At 42.9% G+C, this 7,805-nt stretch overlaps 1 long non-coding RNA gene across 1 annotated transcript; it reads left to right on the top strand.

The window, feature by feature from the left end:
- The first annotated feature begins 486 nt into the window (after positions 1–486).
- On the top strand, positions 487–1,123 carry LOC123431376. The gene is made up of 2 exons (XR_006623096.1): positions 487–738; positions 863–1,123. It is a non-coding gene; the product is annotated as an uncharacterized LOC123431376 (long non-coding RNA).
- The last annotated feature ends 6,682 nt before the right edge of the window (positions 1,124–7,805 follow it).

Genomic DNA, 7,805 nt, shown 5'->3' on the forward strand with positions numbered 1-7,805 from the left:
TTTTACACTGGTTTGATGAATGTTCTATGGCTGCCAGCTTTTGGGCATGGGGCCACACTGGCAAAGTCGTTGGGGGAGCGAACGGAATTGGTTCTTCCGATCGAGCCAACCACAACGATTTTGCTGGAATTATTGTCTTGGTATATTTCAAAAACACATTATTGTCTTGGTATATCCCAAAAACAAGGAGCCATTCAAGACATTTTGGTATATATTCCAATAACTCTTATGATAGTATTAATGTCTTGGTATATAAAAAACGAAGAGGCATTTAATAATGAGCTGTCCACAACGTACATTTTGATATATATTCCAATAACTCTTATGATATTACTGATATATTGGTATATCAAAAACAAGGAGGCATTTATTAACTAGTTGTCGATAGGATATATTTTGGTATATTCCAATAAATCTTATAGTAGTATTAATTGACATGAGTTGACTATCCATACAGATACAAAGGTTGACAACACTAACATTGGATTTTCCATCATTTTCCTTCTTAAATGGAGATGCTCTGACATTTGATAGCGCCTCTATATAATACCATAATAATAAGGACTCAAATAGAACGAGCAACATCAACCTTAAGGAATATCTAGCAAGAGGAGGAAGAGAAATAGGTACCCACACTTCTGATGGCGCTTATCAAGAACAGCGCAAATGCCCTTTGCTTGGTAATTCTTCTGATGTCTACCACTTTGTTGCCATGCGAGGCAACTGGAAGAAACAAAGGTACACTCATTTGTTTATATCACTCATTTTTTCTTGGAAACATACAAAGACAATCTTGAGCAACTTGTGTAATTTATACTACAATACTAATCTGAAATGGGATGCAATACTTCTTTGGGCGTAGGTACAACTTCACAGATTGATGTGTGCAAACCTGAGCGCTTATGCAAGAACCCGATAGGATACAATGTTACCTTGTGTAAGGTTTCATGCGAATGGTCTGGCTACAGTTTCTACAACAGCTATTGTGAGAAGGGTAAATGCTGTTGTGCTTCCTAAGGAGTTAAATGATGTGCCAAAATGCCATGATTGTATGATATGGTGAATTTCAATAAACAATAGAAGTTAGTTTTGGCACGACCATGCAACTTCATGATTCCATCAATATGGATGCTATCCAAATTATTTTGATATAAAAAATAATGTTTCAAAGTCGCCAAGGAAACACAGAACGACTAATTACTATGTCACCCTCTTGTTTTGTGTTTTCAATCCCTCTTACCAAAATCGGGTTTCTCCCTCTCAAGATCCAAGACCCCTTTGCCAAGCGCGGCTACACTGAGGAATCTGAATTAGCAAAACCGTTTTAAACATGAGATAAGTCAAATTACCAAAACCGTTGTCATATCAAAATAAGTTGAATTAGCAAAACCGTTTCATATATCAGAATAACTTGAATAGCGTGTTCCTTGATCACGCGGGTGTAGGCCTGGAAGATCTTCAAACACTTCTTTGATGACGATGAGCCATAACTGTCTTCCAAGGCCAAGGCCATAATTATTTGTTTTTTTTCCTCTACAAAAACAAAGACCAAAGTATGAATCCTTCGAATCCCTGCATCAGGAAGAAGGCCAATGCATAATTATGTATAATGTATAATTCGATAGTGCAGTGTATTTCGATTAAAAACGGTTTTACACACTACATTGCGAAATATGACTCAAAACCTTACAAAACTCGAATATGGGATAAAGGGAGCAGTTCTGTTTTATATAAGAAAACAATATTTAATAAAATGTGTTTGTATGAATTAATAAATATACTCCTCCGTTGAGGATCGTAAAACTATGATTAATTAATGAAACGTATTGCCCCATAGAGAAACATGGTTATTACGTGTGGGGATTAGTTGTGAGGTTTGGGAATAATTTCTGAAATAAATTCTGAGGTTGTAGAAGTTGATACTGTTGGGGAACGTCGCATGGGAAACAAAAATTTTCCTACGCGCACGAAGACCTATCATGGTGATGTCCGTCTACGAGAGGGGATGTGTGATCTACGTACCCTTATAGACCGTACAGCAGAAGCGTTAGTGAACACGGTTGATGTAGTGGAACATCCTCACGTCCCTCGATCCGCCCGCGAACTATCCCGCGATCAGTCCCACGATCTAGTGCCAAACGGACGGCACCTCTGCGTTCAGCACACGTACAGCTCGACGATGATCTCGGCCTTCTTGATCCAGCAAGAGAGACGGAGAGGTGGAAGAGTTCTCCAGCAGCGTGACGGCGCTCCGGAGGTTGGTGGTGATCTAATCTCAGCAGGGCTCCGCCCGAGCTCCGCAGAAACGCGATCTAGAGTTAAAACCGTGGAGGTATGTGTTCGGGCTGCCGTGGCAAAAGTTGTCTCAAATCAGCCCTAAAACCCCACTATATATAGGAGGGAGAGGGGGGAGCCTTGCCTTGGGGGTCCAAGAACCCCCAAGGGGTCGGCCGAGCCAAGGGGGGGAAGGTCTCCCCCCCCAAACCGAGTTGGACTTGGTTTGGTGGGTGGGAGTCCTTCCTTTCCTTCCCACCTCCTCCTTTTTTTTTCTTTCTCTTTGATTTTTCTTCCAATGCGCATAGGGCCCTTTTGGGCTGTCCCACTAGCCCACTAAGGGCTGGTGCGCAACCCTCAAGGCCTATGGGCTTCCCCGGGGTGGGTTGCCCCCCCGGTGAACTCCCGGAACCCATTCGACATTCCCGATACATTCCCGGTAACTCCGAAAACCTTCCGGTAATCAAATGAGGTCATCCTATATATCAATCTTCGTTTCCGGACCATTCCGGAAACCCTCGTGACGTCCGTGATCTCATCCGGGACTCCGAACAACATTCGGTAACCAACCATATAACTCAAATACGCATAAAACAACGTCGAACCTTAAGTGTGCAGACCCTGCGGGTTCGAGAACTATGTAGACATGACCCGAGAGACTCCTCGGTCAATATCCAATAGCGGGACCTGGATGCCCATATTGGATCCTACATATTCTACGAAGATCTTATCGTTTGAACCTCAGTGCCAAGGATTCGTATAATCCCGTATGTCATTCCCTTTGTCCTTCGGTATGTTACTTGCCCGAGATTCGATCGTCAGTATCCGCATACCTATTTCAATCTCGTTTACCGGCAAGTCTCTTTACTCGTTCCGTAATACAAGATCCCGCAACTTACACTAAGTTACATTGCTTGCAAGGCTTGTGTGTGATGTTGTATTACCGAGTGGGCCCCGAGATACCTCTCCGTCACACGGAGTGACAAATCCCAGTCTTGATCCATACTAACTCAACTAACACCTTCGGAGATACCTGTAGAGCATCTTTATAGTCACCCAGTTACGTTGCGACGTTTGATACACACAAAGCATTCCTCCGGTGTCAGTGAGTTATATGATCTCATGGTCATAGGAATAAATACTTGACACGCAGAAAACAGTAGCAACAAAATGACACGATCAACATGCTACGTCTATTAGTTTGGGTCTAGTCCATCACGTGATTCTCCTAATGACGTGATCCAGTTATCAAGCAACAACACCTTGTTCATAATCAGAAGACACTAACTATCTTTGATCAACTGGCTAGCCAACTAGAGGCATGCTAGGGACGGTGTTTTGTCTATGTATCCACAGATGTAAATGAGTCTTCATTCAATACAATTATAGCATGGATAATAAACGATTATCTTGATACAGGAATTATAATAACAACTATATTTATTATTGCCTCTAGGGTATAATTCCAACAACAACATGCAAGGGATGAACAAGTCTCCTGGCGAGTTGTTTGCGATGCTGAAAGTCGCAGAGTCTGAACTCCGTAAAGAGCATCAAGTGTTGATGGTGAATAAGACCACTAGTTTCAAGAGAAACGGCAAAGGCAAGAAGGGCAATTCGAAGAAGAGCGGCAAGCCTGTTGTCAATCCGACGAAGAAACCCAAAGCTGGACCTAAGCCTGAAACGGAGTGTTACTATTGCAAGGGTATGGGTCACTGGAAGCGCAATTGCCCCAAGTATGTGGTAGATAAGAAGGCGGGCAAAGAAAAATCAGGTATATTTGATATACATGTTATTGATGTGTACTTAACTGGCTCTCGTAGTAGTGCCTGGGTATTCGATACCGGTTCTGTTGCTCATATTTGCAACTCGAAACAGGAACTGCGGAATAGACGAAGGCTGGCGAAAGATGAAGTGACGATGCGCGTAGGAAATGGTTCCAAGGTTGATGCAATCGCCGTCGGCACAGTGTCACTTCAGTTACCGTCAGGATTAGTGATGAACTTAAATTATTGTTATTTAGTGCCTGCGTTGAGCATGAACATTATATCTGGATCTTGTTTATTGCGAGACGGTTACTCTTTTAAGTCAGAGAATAATGGTTGTTCTATTTCTATGAGTAACATCTTTTATGGTCATGCACCGAATGTGAGAGGATTGTTCATATTGAATCTTGATAGCGATACGCATATACATAACATTGAGACCAAAAGAGTTAGAGTTAACAATGATAGCGCCATATTTTTGTGGCACTGCCGCTTAGGTCATATTGGTGTAAAGCGCATGAAGAAACTCCATGCTGATGGACTTTTGGAGTCACTTGACTTTGATTCACTTGACACGTGCGAACCATGCCTCATGGGCAAGATGACTAAAACTCCGTTCTCCGGAACAATGGAGCGTGCAAGTGACTCGTTGGAAATCATACATACCGATGTGTGTGGTCCGATGAGCGTGGAGGCACGCGGCGGATATCGTTATTTTCTCACCTTCACTGACGATTTAAGTAGATATGGTTATGTCTACTTGATGAAGCACAAGTCTGAAACATTTGAAAAGTTCAAGCAATTTCAGAGTGAAGTGGAAAATCATCGTAACAAGAAGATCAAGTTCCTACGGTCTGATCGTGGGGGTGAATATCTGAGTTTCGAGTTTGGTACTCACTTAAGACAATGTGGAATTGTTTCACAGTTAACACCGCCTGGAACACCACAGCGTAATGGTGTGTCCGAACGTCGTAATCGTACTCTATTAGAGATGGTGCGATCTATGATGTCTCTTACTGATTTGCCGTTATCATTTTGGGGTTATGCATTAGAAACAGCTGCATTCACTTTAAATAGGGCACCATCAAAATCCGTTGAGACGACACCATACGAACTGTGGTATGGTAAATGGCCAAAGTTGTCGTTTCTTAAGGTTTGGGGATGTGATGCTTATGTCAAAAAGCTTCAGCCTGAAAAGATGGAACCCAAAGCGGAAAAATGCGTCTTCATAGGTTACCCAAAAGAGACAGTTGGGTACACCTTCTATCTCAAATCCGAGGGCAAAGTGTCTGTTGCTAAAAACGGAGCTTTTCTCGAGAAGGAGTTTCTCTCGAGAGAATTGAGTGGGAGGAAGATAGAACTTGACGAGGTTGTCGAACCTCTCATCTCTCTGGATGGTGACGCAGGGCAAGGGGAAACCTCTGTCATTGCGACGCCGGTTGAGGAGGAAGTTAATGATGATGATCATGAAACTCCAGTTCAAGTTTCTGTCGAACCACGCAGGTCGACGAGACCACGTGCTGCTCCAGAGTGGTATGGTAATCCCGTCTTATCAATCATGTTGTTAGACAATAATGAACCTGCGAATTGTGAGGAAGCAATGGTGGGCCCAGATTCCAACAAATGGCTGGAAGCCATGAAGTCCGAGATAGGATCCATGTATGAGAACAAAGTGTGGACTTTGGAGGTACTGCCTGAGGGCCGCAAGGCCATTCAGAACAAATGGATCTTTAAGAGGAAGACGGACGCTGACGGTAATGTGACCGTTTATAAAGCTCGACTTGTGGCAAAGGGTTTTTCACAAGTTCAAGGAGTTGACTACGATGAGACTTTCTCACCCGTAGCGATGCTTAAGTCCGTCAGAATCATGTTAGCAATAGCTGCATTTTTCGATTATGAAATCTGGCAGATGGATGTCAAAACGGCGTTCCTTAACGGTTTCCTTAAGGAAGAATTGTATATGATGCAACCCGAAGGTTTTGTCGATCCTAAGAATGCTAACAAGGTGTGCAAGCTCCAGCGATCCATTTATGGACTGGTGCAAGCATCTCAGAGTTGGAACAAACGCTTTGATGAGGTGATCAAAGCATTTGGGTTTATACAAGTGGTTGGAGAATCTTGTATTTACAAGAAAGTGAGTGGGAGCTCTGTGGCGTTTCTAATATTATATGTGGATGACATATTGCTGATTGGAAACAACGTAGAGTTTTTAGAGAGCGTAAAAGGTTACTTGAATAAAAGTTTCTCTATGAAGGACCTAGGAGAAGCTGCTTACATTCTAGGCATTAAGATCTATAGGGATAGATCAAAACGCCTGATAGGACTTTCACAAAGCACATACCTTGATAAAGTTCTGAAGATGTTCAAAATGGAACAGTCCAAGAAAGGGTTCTTGCCAGTTCTACAAGGTACGAGATTGAGTAAGACTCAGTGCCCAGCAACTGATGAAGATAGAGAGCATATGCGCTCCGTCCCCTATGCTTCAGCCATAGGTTCTATCATGTATGCGATGCTGTGCACTAGACCGGATGTTAGCCTGGCCATAAGTATGGCAGGTAGGTTCCAGAGTAATCCAGGAGTGGATCACTAGACAACGGTCAAGAATATCCTGAAGTACCTAAAAAGGACTAAGGAGATGTTTCTCGTGTATGGAGGTGACGAAGAGCTCACCGTAAAAGGTTACGTCGATGCAAGCTTTGACACAGATCCGGACGACTCTAAGTCGCAAACCGGATACGTATTTATTCTTAATGGGGGTGTGGTAAGCTGGTGCAGTTCCAAGCAAAGCGTCGTAGCAGATTCTACATGTGAAGCGGAGTACATGGCTGCCTCGGAGGCGGCTAAGGAGGGTGTCTGGATGAAGCAGTTCATGACGGATCTTGGAGTGGTGCCAAGCGCACTGAATCCAATAACCTTGTTCTGTGATAACACGGGTGCCATTGCCTTAGCAAAGGAACCACGGTTTCACAAGAAGACCAGACAAATCAAACGACGCTTCAACCTCATCCACAACTACGTCGAGGGAGAGGACGTAAATATATGCAAAGTGCACACGGATCTGAATGTAGCAGACCCGCTGACTAAACCTCTTCCACGACCAAAGCATGATCAACACCATAACTGTATGGGTGTTAGATTTATTACAATGTAATTCACATGATGATGTGAGGGCTAGATTATTGACTCTAGTGAAAGTGGGAGACTGTTGGAATTATGCCCTAGAGGCAATAATACATATAGTTATTATTATAATTCATGTATCAAGATAATCGTTTATTATCCATACTATAATTGTATTGAATGAAGACTCATTTACATGTGTGGACACATAGACAAAACACCGTCCCTCGCAAGCCTCTAGTTGGCTAGCCAGTTGATCAAAGATAGTCGGTGTCTTCTGATTAAGAACAAGGTGTTGTTGCTTGATAACTGGATCACATCATTAGGAGAATCACGTGATGGACTAGACCCAAACTAATAGACGTAGCATGTTGATCGTGTCATTTTGTTGCTACTGTTTTCTGCGTGTCAAGTATTTATTCCTATGACCATGAGATCATATAACTCACTGACACCGAAGGAATGCTTTGTGTGTATCAAACGTCGCAACGTAACTGGGTAACTATAAATATGCTCTACAGGTATCTCCGAAGGTGTTAGTTGAGTTAGTATGGATCAAGACTGGGATCTGTCACTCCGTGTGACAGAGAGGTATCTTGGGGCCCACTCGTTAATACAACATCACACACAAGCCTTGCAAGCAAT

Source organism: Hordeum vulgare, chromosome 2H (assembly GCF_904849725.1).
Source record: "Hordeum vulgare subsp. vulgare chromosome 2H, MorexV3_pseudomolecules_assembly, whole genome shotgun sequence".
Lineage (NCBI taxonomy): Eukaryota > Viridiplantae > Streptophyta > Magnoliopsida > Poales > Poaceae > Hordeum > Hordeum vulgare.